Consider the following 11,225-nt stretch of genomic DNA (forward strand, 5'->3'; position numbering starts at 1 on the left):
TAAAATATTCTCTTATATGGCTCAGGCCTTCAATAAATATCAACTGGAATGTTCACAGAACAAACAAGCATCACAGCGGTGCTCATTATGACCTTCAATCAGACTGACTAATGAATAATGTCAAGTAGTGTACTAGAATTCTCCAGCAACTTAAAAACACACCAATTTGTCTAAAGCTTATCTAAGTTATTATGTCTAAGTTGCAAGATGAATTACCAGTTAGAGGATTAGGTTTGCCAAGGTACTATTTCCACCCACAGCATATGTGTGCACACACAAACACTATACAGAGATCACTATAGAAGAGCTCCTAAGCTATTGCATGTCATGAAGCCCCTCCTAATAAGCACTGGCAGATCAAGTGACCCCTCTCACCTTTGAAATCCAAGAAGCGGTCCAAAAAGCTACCATCTTTTAAGGAATTAGCACAAAGACCCTCTCCAAATGAACGTGCATTGCTTCAGAAGAATACAATGAACCCCCAGGCGCTGCCTCGATTAATTTGGCTGATAATCAAAAATAATACTACAAATGGAATAAATAATTGCTTGAGTAAATCCAGCAGGTTTCTTTTGCACGTGTAGTGACCCATTACATCTCTTGGGTGTACCTCCCACTGTCATTTACACTCCTCTCCAATCTGTCCATTCAGCCCTCTCTGTTCATTGTTCTCCTTCGTCACTGGGGAGAAAAGGAAGGGAAAATTCCTTTGTAATTAATCTTATGAGACGAATCAGGGATTTTGGAGTAAAACTAAGGCCACTGGCTGGATAAATGAAGCAAAAGTTTTTGGATTTTGCTCTAATACTCTCTCAATCATACGATCAAATGGTTTCCAGATTATAAGACTTAAGCATTGTTAGTCTTGACATTTGGTTTCAGAATTTAAATGTCGAAATGCATTTATGGACAGTAGCTTAAAAAACTGCTAATATATTTTAGTGTCAGGGTTTTTATAGTTATAGTTATAGTTAACACTATTAAACAAGACTCTTACTAAAAAAATTACATAAAAAAAAAATTTCTTTTAGTTAAAAGTATTAAAACTGAAATAAAAATGAATTTAACTCAAATTAAACCTTTACAAAGACATATATATCTATATCGATTATATTAAAATGACACCGTTCAGTGTTGTTATGTGAAATGTTGCAAGTTACTTTTGAAAGTTCTCTAAACATCAATATTTAATAATGTACTAAACTAAACTGTTTCAGAAAAAACATTAGATGAATGATGTATAAACAAAGATTTTCAGAACATTGGATTGACTTTGAACAAACATTCTAATAACATTACTAGAAGAGTGTTTGTTCAGAATTTTATTCATAACCAGAATGTGAGCCAAAGTTCTCAAAACGTTGCTTGTTAGCTGATCAGTTACAACAAAATTAATTGGGTTAATATACTTCGAGATAAAACTTTAGATTTTCTTGTACACTCACACTGACTGCTCTTTATCGAGAAATATTGAGTAAGCTAACTGAATATTACGTGTGGTTGCCGAATTTGAATGTGGTTGCCAAGTTCTTCTGAGCGGTTTTCTCATGTAGCTATGGCATTGCTCAGTGGTTGATGGATGGACTGGTCAAACCAAAACAAGTGATTATTGATGCTCGCTTTGGCAAGCACCACTAATTAACTACTAGCAACACGGAGAGCACTGATTGATGGAAAACTCAGCACAGAAGCATCAGATTGGTGACACACATGTGCTGCCTCCTTGTGGTGTCCATCAAACATTCTGTTGCATCTAAAACTCTGCAACAAATGTTCTTGTGGAAATGCCGTACTGGGTGGTGTAAAGATGTTTATACAAGAACAACTGTTATCTCCAAACTTCCCAGCTGGAGTGTTTCACATTCAATAAAAGTCAAAAAATAATTTCAGCCTAATAGTTGTGCTGCAGCCAATCCTCCCTAATCATTTATAATCAACGCAGGCTCCGTGTTCTACCACGAGAGGGCGCTTTTTAGACACTGGACTGTCCCCACCTCAGTGTTTACCAGGGCAGCAACACATGCATAAATTAGACGATGCCTGCGAAAGCATCTAGCCTGATGCACAGTTCATTTTAACGGATGACTGTATTTCCAAACATACTTTGCAAAGAGTAATTATGCATGTATCTTGTTTTTGAAGTCCTCTGAAGGGAGCAGATTTGACCCACCAATGGCTTGTTAGCAGAGAGACTAAATTAATTCTCACTGGAGACGCTCGACAGAAGATTCCAACAACAGATGCTGCAACCAGCAGCTGGAAGTTTCAATTAATTAGTTAATTAAGCTTGACTTCCACTCGCAGCGCAGCTACAGGTCATTGTATAATGTGATATGATAAACCAGTGTCCACTTGGCAGCAAACATGCTGTGACGGCCTCAGTTGTGAGAGAAAATTAGCTTGCTTTACATTAAATGTATTATATTGAAAACTTGTAATATTTAAACCAAAGAGGAGAAGCAAAAAAAAAGTCATTTCAGAAACACTGAAGGTAGCGATGAACTAAATTTTATGTTCCAAAACCTAGTAAGCTGTCAAGCAAATAAATGATTCCTAAAGCAAATGTAAAGTTTTAGAACTTTGGCTAACATTCTGAAAAGAATTCCTAAAAGATATGAGAAGACATTCTTCCAATAACAGCAAAAGAATGTTTTTTCAAAGTTATCTGATCTATAATAATGTTCTCAAAATGTTAACACAAAACCATTATTTATATATAATTCATAGAACATGTTTCTAAAACTTATCTAAGATGGTGTAGAGAAAATTCAAGTTGCATAATTGCTGGTGCAAAACATTCTTAAAGCAATGTTTATGGAACTTTACCGTTTAATAACTGTTCCAACAGCATTGAGAAAAAGCATTAATAACTGTTCTCAATGTTAAATGTTAAAAATGTTCTGATTTACAAATGTTCTATTCACAACGAGAAAAATGGAAAGTTAATGATCATAGAATATTAAAAATTACTTTGTAAATAACATATTTTGGGTTCAAAATTTTGTAGAATATTGTATTTTGTAACCTTTAAAAATAGTTCTTATCACAACAGTAAAACAGGACATTTTAACACTTTTAGAGTACTAGAATAAACTTTTTAAATAAACATTCAAATAACATATTTGGGGTACAAAAAATAAGTTATTAGAATAATGTAAGAGACGTTTTTGTAACCTGGACATTTCTATGTTGTAGAAACATTTCAAAACAAACAGTTCCCACAAAAAAAAAAAAGTTACCTGGGAAGGGAATATTAAGACAGAGATTATTGTTCTGCCCTAAAACTGTTAAAACTGGTATGTTTTTTAAAGATTATGAGGACACATTAATTAAAACATTGATGTGCATGAATAAATTATTCATAATAAACACTTCAATATTCCATAAAGAAATAAAAAGTGTCAGTTTTATTTTCATGGTGACTTTGAACTAATTTAGAAGGGGTAACTGCCTGTGAGGAGTGTCCCACTTTAGTGGTGGTGCTGCATACGCAATCCACTCCAGCGTTACCATCTGCCCTATTTTTTAATTGTTGGTCTATGTAAACAAGCAGTAGACGGACAGTGCCAAGTCATGCCAAGCTCACCTTTTGACAAGGATCAGCATCAGTTGTAAATCAATGGAAATATTTCTAAAGTATTTTCTCATTCATATTTACACATGTGCACACCAGGGTGACTAGGAGCATGAAATTATCCAGTCATGACTTCCTGTTCCACAAGATTATAAATACAAGGAACACAAGGGCCAAATTCACCAATCACCCGTCACAAGGAGTAAAATCAAAGAATATAGGTCTGATGTGCAGAACAAGATTGTTGAGCTTCAAAGTGAGTGTAAGAAAAAAAGCCAAATGACTGAAAATCTCAGTTTTCACCATCAGGGCAATAATGAATTGCTTCCAATCATCTGAAGATGTTAGAAATCTGCCTGGAAGAGGACATGAGTTTATATCAGGTGTTTAAGAGTTTAGAGTTTAGCGCCAACCGCAATCAAACACACCTGAACCAGCTAATCAAGGTCTTCAGGATAGGTCTATTTTCAGGGTTTTTCAAGGTTGAAGCTAAACTCTGCAGGAGAGTTGCCCTCTAGGTGAGGGTGAGGAGGAGAGTTTGAAGGACAAAGACTCTCCAAGGATCACAGCTAGTTGAGTCTTGGGGCCAGAAAGCCTACAAAATGTATCAACAGCCCCTGCAACAGAAGGGTTTCAAAAAACATTCTCCTCTCTCGTTCAGTCCATCATATTCAATAGTCAAACCCACCAGATGAGTTTAGAACAAATGGATAAAAATGTTAAATATACTGCTAGGTCTTTAGAGGTCCTGGAGTTCTTGTTCAGATACATAGCATTATGGATTTTTTGAAATACCAGCAAAAAACATACATCGAAATCAACACAAAAATGGGTCACTGAGCACAAAATGAAGCTTTTGCCAATGCCGCCCCAGTTCTCTGACCTAAACACTCTAGAAAATGAAGCACCAACATGGAGCTGGTATTCTGAAGGATCTGGAGAGATTCAGCATGAAGAAATGGTCTCATATTAACTAATCATATTTACCAAGGGTACCGATGGGGCACTGTATATATTAAAGCCTTAGTTGACCCCAAAATTAAAATTCTGTCATTAATTACTCGCCTTCATGTCGTTCCAAACCCGTAAGAACTTTGTTAATTTTCGGAACACAAATTAAGAAATTTTTGATGAAATCTGAGATCTATCCGACCCTCCTTAGACAGCAACACGACTAAAATGATCCGGGTCCATAAACATAATAAATGTGGTAAAACATGGTCAAACAGTCCATTTGACATCAGTTTTGTGACACTACAAGAATACTTTTTTGCACAAAGAAAATAACATGACAGTGAGTAATTAATGACAGAATTTTCATTTTGGGGTGAATTAACCTCTTTAAAGCAATAATAATAAACAATTTTGTTTCTCTAAAATGTCTAAAATGCTGTTTTTGTAATTGTTTGTGCAATTTCTTAGTGAAAATTGTTCCCACAGCCATTTTTTTCAGTGAATGTTAAGTTAAAATGCACATAAATACAGAAGGTAGAGACAGCAAACTATCAAACTATTTCTCTATAGATGATGGAATATAAAGATGATTTATTGAAATGCGTAAATAAAGCCAAAGGACGTGTGTTGTTTTTTATTGATTATTATGGCACGGACTGTTCATACAAAATGAAAAAACACTGGGATATGTTACGGATGTGCTTTTCAATTAGAGATGATCAAACAGAATCACTAACAAAGACCCAATTCGCACTACAAAGGGCCAGCGTTGCTTTCAACTAGCGCTTTTCTCTCCGAAAACAATCCCACTGTCAATATTCTAACGGTGAAGGTGACAATAACAACACCCAGGTTACGCTAGAGAATAGGACACAGGTGTGATCGCGAGCGGTTCCGCGTAATTTGCTTTCCTTGTCCCTGTAACGCGCAGCCACGTCTGATCTCATGGGTTAATGGCACTAGAAGATATACCGTCTATTACGGGGGGACCTCGGGGGCAGCTGAATACATGATCAAGAATATTTATACCTCTCTCTAACCTCTCAGTCCCATCTGCACAGAGATTTTTCCTCCTTTTCATAAATCACTGGGTTGAGGCAATTGCACACAGGCACACTGGAATGGGATTTTACCGCCGGGAGGGGGATCGTATTGGGGGATGGAGCAGAAATGAGAGCGCTCGTTTGTTTCTCAAAAAGGAGCAAGTTAAGATGCAAGAAAATTTAGGTTTGAGACTTGACACATTTAACCACGTGCGTTTAAATGCATCCCAGATTTGCAGCGCTCGGCTGTGTCGTCTCACAGCAACAGAATGTGCAGGTTTGGTTTACAGAGCAACAGACTACATTTTTAAAGACAGTAATTTATGCCTCCGATGTTAATGCCTCCTTCAGTAATTTGGATAACTGCATCTTGCAGCGTGCTGTGAGCTTCTAGAGCTCCTTCCTACTTGTATGTAAAGAGTCATTTGTCAGAGTCGTTTAGATGAGATTTGTGGGCAATTTTCCCTTCTGTTTCGGTGATGAACTCTGATGGCGTGCTGCGATGTCAGGCATTTATACATGTCTGTGTCACAATCAATAAAGTCATTAGGATTCCCTGACCGGGCTTTCCTACCTTCCTTTTCTCAACTCTTCAGGCGGGTCTCTTGAGATTATAAAAACGCAATTCCAGACCCTCAAATCAAGCAGTTTAACATCAGCGAGGATGTAACCTGAAAAACAGAAAAAGAAGCAAATATGGGATTGTTTGTCTGCTGTTTTACTTAGTTACATAAATGTCGAACTTGGAAACAATAACTACAAATTTATAGTGTTAACCACTTTCGAAAACTAACATATGATTTAACAATTTTATTTTTACATTTACATTTATTATTATTATTCTTTATTCATTTTTACTTTTTTATTTTTTTACAAATTTCACAAATATTTGAAGCAGAATTTGACTTTAAATAATAAAATTTGTACTTTAAATCAATAGTTAAATATTTTACAAAATAATGTTTTTATTTCAAACTTTTGAGGCAGTTTATTACAATTTCAGGATATTGACATTTTTCACATTATACCGCAGACATAATGTCATTATAAAATTTGTATGCAGAAATTGAAGACACATTCATTATTATTTGTTATAATTTGTATAACAAATATTATTTTGTTTTATTATTATTATTACTTTTTTTTATAGATCAAAATATTCATACACAAAAAAATAAGAAAACGTAATTGACTTCCAACTAAAAACTTTGTGAATTTTTACACAGACTTTAAAATTATTTTACAATTATTTCATATCTCCTTTCCTGTGGGATGTGTGCTGTTCAAAAATTTTGAATGGCATTCAAAATCCTGTTCAGTTACATCCCATCCATTTTTATGTTAATGACATTTCTGTGGCATTTAACAGACGGACAGAGCTGACCTTTCGGTGCCTGATGACTCCAGGTGTCAGATGATGGCTCTGCTCTAACATTTAACAAATCTTACTATGCTGCGTATTCGCCGTAGAAAGAAAATATTAAATGGAACGCAGCCCAAAAAGCAACTGTCCTCATCCAACCCCAAGCCCACTGGCCTATAGTTAGTTAGCTCACCCTTTAGCTGTATCTCAAGCATGGGCGGAAAGTGAGACGACTGCAATAATTACTAAGTACCCTGTGGCTTCTGTTACTCGAATGGAGAATATGAATATGAAAAAACTTTTCCCAAACAAAACCATGTTCACTTCAATGTTTCGGGTTAACGGTAACATGCACTGACCTCAAAAGCACTAAACTAAGCATTTGTGTCACTGTGCCCAAGCTGTCAGTTACTGTTAGTCAATTTTTCAGTGTTTTTCCTCTTTGAATTTCTAGTTAAACTTCAGAAGCGATTGCTGTATCCGTTTGGTGCTTTAAGGACGCAGCAGTAACCTGACATGTCCGGCTGTTCTACAATAATTAGTGCTGACGCTGTTAAGAAATTAAACATGTTTATGTAATAATTTGATGGTGTTTATATCTTTAGAATGGAAAAGACAAGTAATGTCTCCTGGTTCTTTCTATTTATATTGCATTTTGATGACATAACGCATGCATTTGTAATGCACTTTAAAGTCCACATAAAAGTTGAAACAGATGCATCACAATGTGATATAGATCCTCACAGAGCTGCAGGTTTCTAAACCCCTTTGTTGCAATCTGTTTATGATGCACCTCACATTGGAGGGAATGCATCATTCTATATAGATTTTCTGCTGCTGTCTTGTTTCTGGGGTTTAGTGCACTGCAACCCTTCTTGATGCATTATACAGACACATTTCCATTGTAAATTAAATAACAAAGCTGGAATTATTTAAATGGCATGCAGTTTCAAAAGCTTCATGCGGGTTTCGTCATTTTTAGTGCAGAACTTCATTAAATCGTGGTTTCATTTCCACCGGAAGATAAACATCTCGCAAGACTGGTCCGCCAGAAAAAGAACCATGTTGCTTCTAGAACGTGGAGTCGACTCATGAGATCTAACCCACTTTCTCCTCCACTTGAGAGATATGCTGATGTGAACTGGATTAAAATCATTAAGATGGAATCAAAATCATTTGCGGCATTTGTATCAATTGTGCCTTTCTTACGAGACAAAAAAGATGGATTTGTATTCCTTTTTGAAAAGGATTATGCCTTTCACTAAAGTCAATTCAATGAATTTGGGGTTTTATGGGTTGGACAATGACTACTCATAATCGCTCATATCAATCTAATTGTCTCATTCTTTATGCACCTAAATCACCGAATCCAAAAGCCTCCTTTATAGTCGATGCAGTTTCTAAAGTATCCTGTGGTGTGATGAGCTATAAGTCACAAAAACCGTTCTTGAAAATAATTTCTTCTATAATTAATTTACATGCAGTGTTATGACCTTATACTAATTGAGGTTACAAGAAATAGTTGGTCCCGCCACAGGACCATTTAAAATCAAGTAATGAAGGCACAAAGGCCATTAAATGCTGTGAAATTCTGTCGTGACATAGATACCGTTCACAAGTTAAGAAAATGCTCTTAAAAGAAGCATGCTCAACAAGGCTGCATTCATTCATTTTCTCATTTTAATATACTCCACTATTTTATTCATTTTAACAAAGCAAGCTGAATATTTAGCATCATTACTCCAGTCTTCAGTGTCACATGATCCTTCAGAAATCATTCTAATATTCTGATTTGCAACTCAAAAAACATTTCTACTTACTATTCATTCTGATGGCAGATGTTTTTGTAGATACCTGTGCATGTTTTTTAGGATTCCGTGATGAAAATGCGACATTTATTTTAAAATAGATGTCTTTAAATGTCCTTACTATCCCTTTTGATCAATTTCATGCATCCTTGCTGGTTAAAAAAAGTTTTACAAATAGAAAATAAGGTAATAAATAATGCTTTGATTGATTCATAGAACATCTAGATTGCAGGTCTTGTAACATGGGCTTTCATGCAGTAAATCAGGAAACACCACAGCGTCGATACACGTCACCCACGGACACAAATAGAAATGGTGAACATATGTCTACATTTGATGTCATCTGCCTGACCTAGTTCGTATATGAAAGCGTGGATCGTTTAAATTATAATTCTTACCTTCATTTCAAAGGCAGTTTGGTTCCTCCCACTGCTATTAATATCATGAACTGATTGACTTCAGTGTAATCAGAAAATCAGGTGAATCTACTTTAACATGAGCCAGTGATAACAGCAAGCTCTTATTCGAGCATCACTCTGCAATTCATAGTCAAACAGACCTCCGCTGATGAAGATAGGAAAAGACATGTGATCGATATAATATACACACAGCTGCTATGAATTATGCAATAGAATCTCTGTTAGTCAATGCAATTCGATATGTCACAGCAAGAATGCACAGCTCAATCCAAGCTGCTCGACGTATCTCAAGTGCGTCATTATATTAGCAGAAACCTGAAGACTGATTAGAAATTGTTTTTTAAGTGCTTTAGTTCAGGAAGCGCAGTCAGTGGGAGTCCTGATGTTCTCCATGCAATCGCTTCTTTATGGAGAGAGTCAATTCCGATAACATTTCACACAGCTCACCTCAATTACCAATTTTAACACGTTACCTAACTGATGCCAGCTGTGAGCGCTCTTGTTTCATTAGTTCAGGGTATTGCTAAAGATGCACATAACCACATTTTTGGCTAGCAGGATACAGTACCGTCGTTATTGTGGCTTATTCTGAGCACAGTCCACCCACTCAGACAGGAAGAGACCGTCTGATTGACATGTAAAGCTTTTGGCGGCGTGTTTATCTGAAGGGGATGATATCATGAATCTGTAAAGTAGCATTTTGCATGCCCAAACCTGCATGTTTGCTGTGTATAAGGAGGTATTTCACGCATTTTTCACACTATAGCCCGCAGCTTAGCTTCCTATATGATAAACCCACCCTGCTCTTTTTGCATAATTCTATACCATAACTGTTATATAGGGCATGTGTTCATGTTATGGCAGTCTCTACATTATGTAAGCAAGAATTGACGTTGGGCTGAAAGTGGTGGTTTCTGCAGGAAATTGTTTATTGGTTAAGGTAATAACCTCACACATACGGTACACATATAAACAGTGCGTGTGTTTGTTGTGTTATGGCTTAAAGCCTGTAGAGAGTGTCCAGGGGAATTTCGGTCCACATAATGAATACGAGCACGTGGTCTGGCTCTGCGAGGCGCTCAGCTGCCAGTGTTTCCCAGCTCTGAGGTGCAGGAAGCAAGAGGTAAGAGGAAGTGGGGGCTGGGAAGCGTGAGCTCTTTAATTCTGCACCAGGGGAAAACCCTTCTCAATTTCTGTGTGGGTGGATTATGGGTTATAAGTGTGCGAGCGTGCGCGCATGTATTATGCAGGAGCGTGCATGCATGTGTGTGTGCATGGCTTTTTTAGCACTCAAATGAATGCTGGAGTATGTATGTCAACTGCGAATAGCCACGAGTGCTTGATTTTTTTATAGACTTGTACTGCAATGTTTAGAGGGCGAATCGTCTACCTGTGTGTGAGTGTGCATGTGTGTGTGTGTTTATTGGGCGCCTGGTGTGATGAATGAGACACAAGGGTAGGGGATCCTTTCCCTCCCGTGTGGAGCAGATTGCATGTGTCTAGGCTTGCCTGTCTTTGACAGCTCCTATAGGATGTATTGGGGTATTGGGGGAGGGGTCTGAAATCCAGTTGTTTTGAAGCATTCAGCTCATTGATTATTGCACTGTAGTGAACAGGTTTTGCTTGTTGGCTTTATATCTACTTTATACTGCAGCTTATGTCATATGTTCAAAATATAATACAGTTTTAAGGAACAGCTTAACAAAAAATGTTAATTCTGTCATCATTTACTCACCCTTGTGTCGTTCCAAATCTGTACGACCTACTTTTTTTGGTGGAACTTAAGATATTTCACAGAATGTCCAGGGTGCTTTTGTTGATCATGGTGACCGCTCGCTGTAGAGATACAAAAATAATACATCATAAAACTGTCATTGTTTTCCTAAAGACACACTTTCATTTTCTTTTTTGTATTTCTTTTTTAAAATATAACAAAAAGTAATTTGGCACAATGCACTTATTTTGTGCATACATGTTTTTACATTGTACTTATATTTTTCAAAAAATGTGTATTTACTTTTAAGCAATTAATTTAAGTAACTACATTTACATTTACATCCATAC

At 36.6% G+C, this 11,225-nt stretch overlaps 1 protein-coding gene across 1 annotated transcript in view; it reads right to left on the reverse strand.

The window, feature by feature from the left end:
* Positions 1 to 10,979, reverse strand: part of ngfb (nerve growth factor b (beta polypeptide)) — a 37,208-nt gene extending 26,229 nt beyond the window's left edge. Inside the window, exons 1-2 of the mRNA XM_043241338.1 lie at positions 10,897 to 10,979; positions 6,146 to 6,242 (exon numbers count right to left, since the gene is read on the reverse strand). The gene's annotated coding sequence lies outside the window, so the exon portion shown is untranslated. The remainder of the gene's footprint in view (positions 1 to 6,145; positions 6,243 to 10,896) is intronic.
* Positions 10,980 to 11,225: the final 246 nt, after the last annotated feature.

Source organism: Puntigrus tetrazona, chromosome 6 (assembly GCF_018831695.1).
Source record: "Puntigrus tetrazona isolate hp1 chromosome 6, ASM1883169v1, whole genome shotgun sequence".
NCBI classification, from domain to species: domain Eukaryota; kingdom Metazoa; phylum Chordata; class Actinopteri; order Cypriniformes; family Cyprinidae; genus Puntigrus; species Puntigrus tetrazona.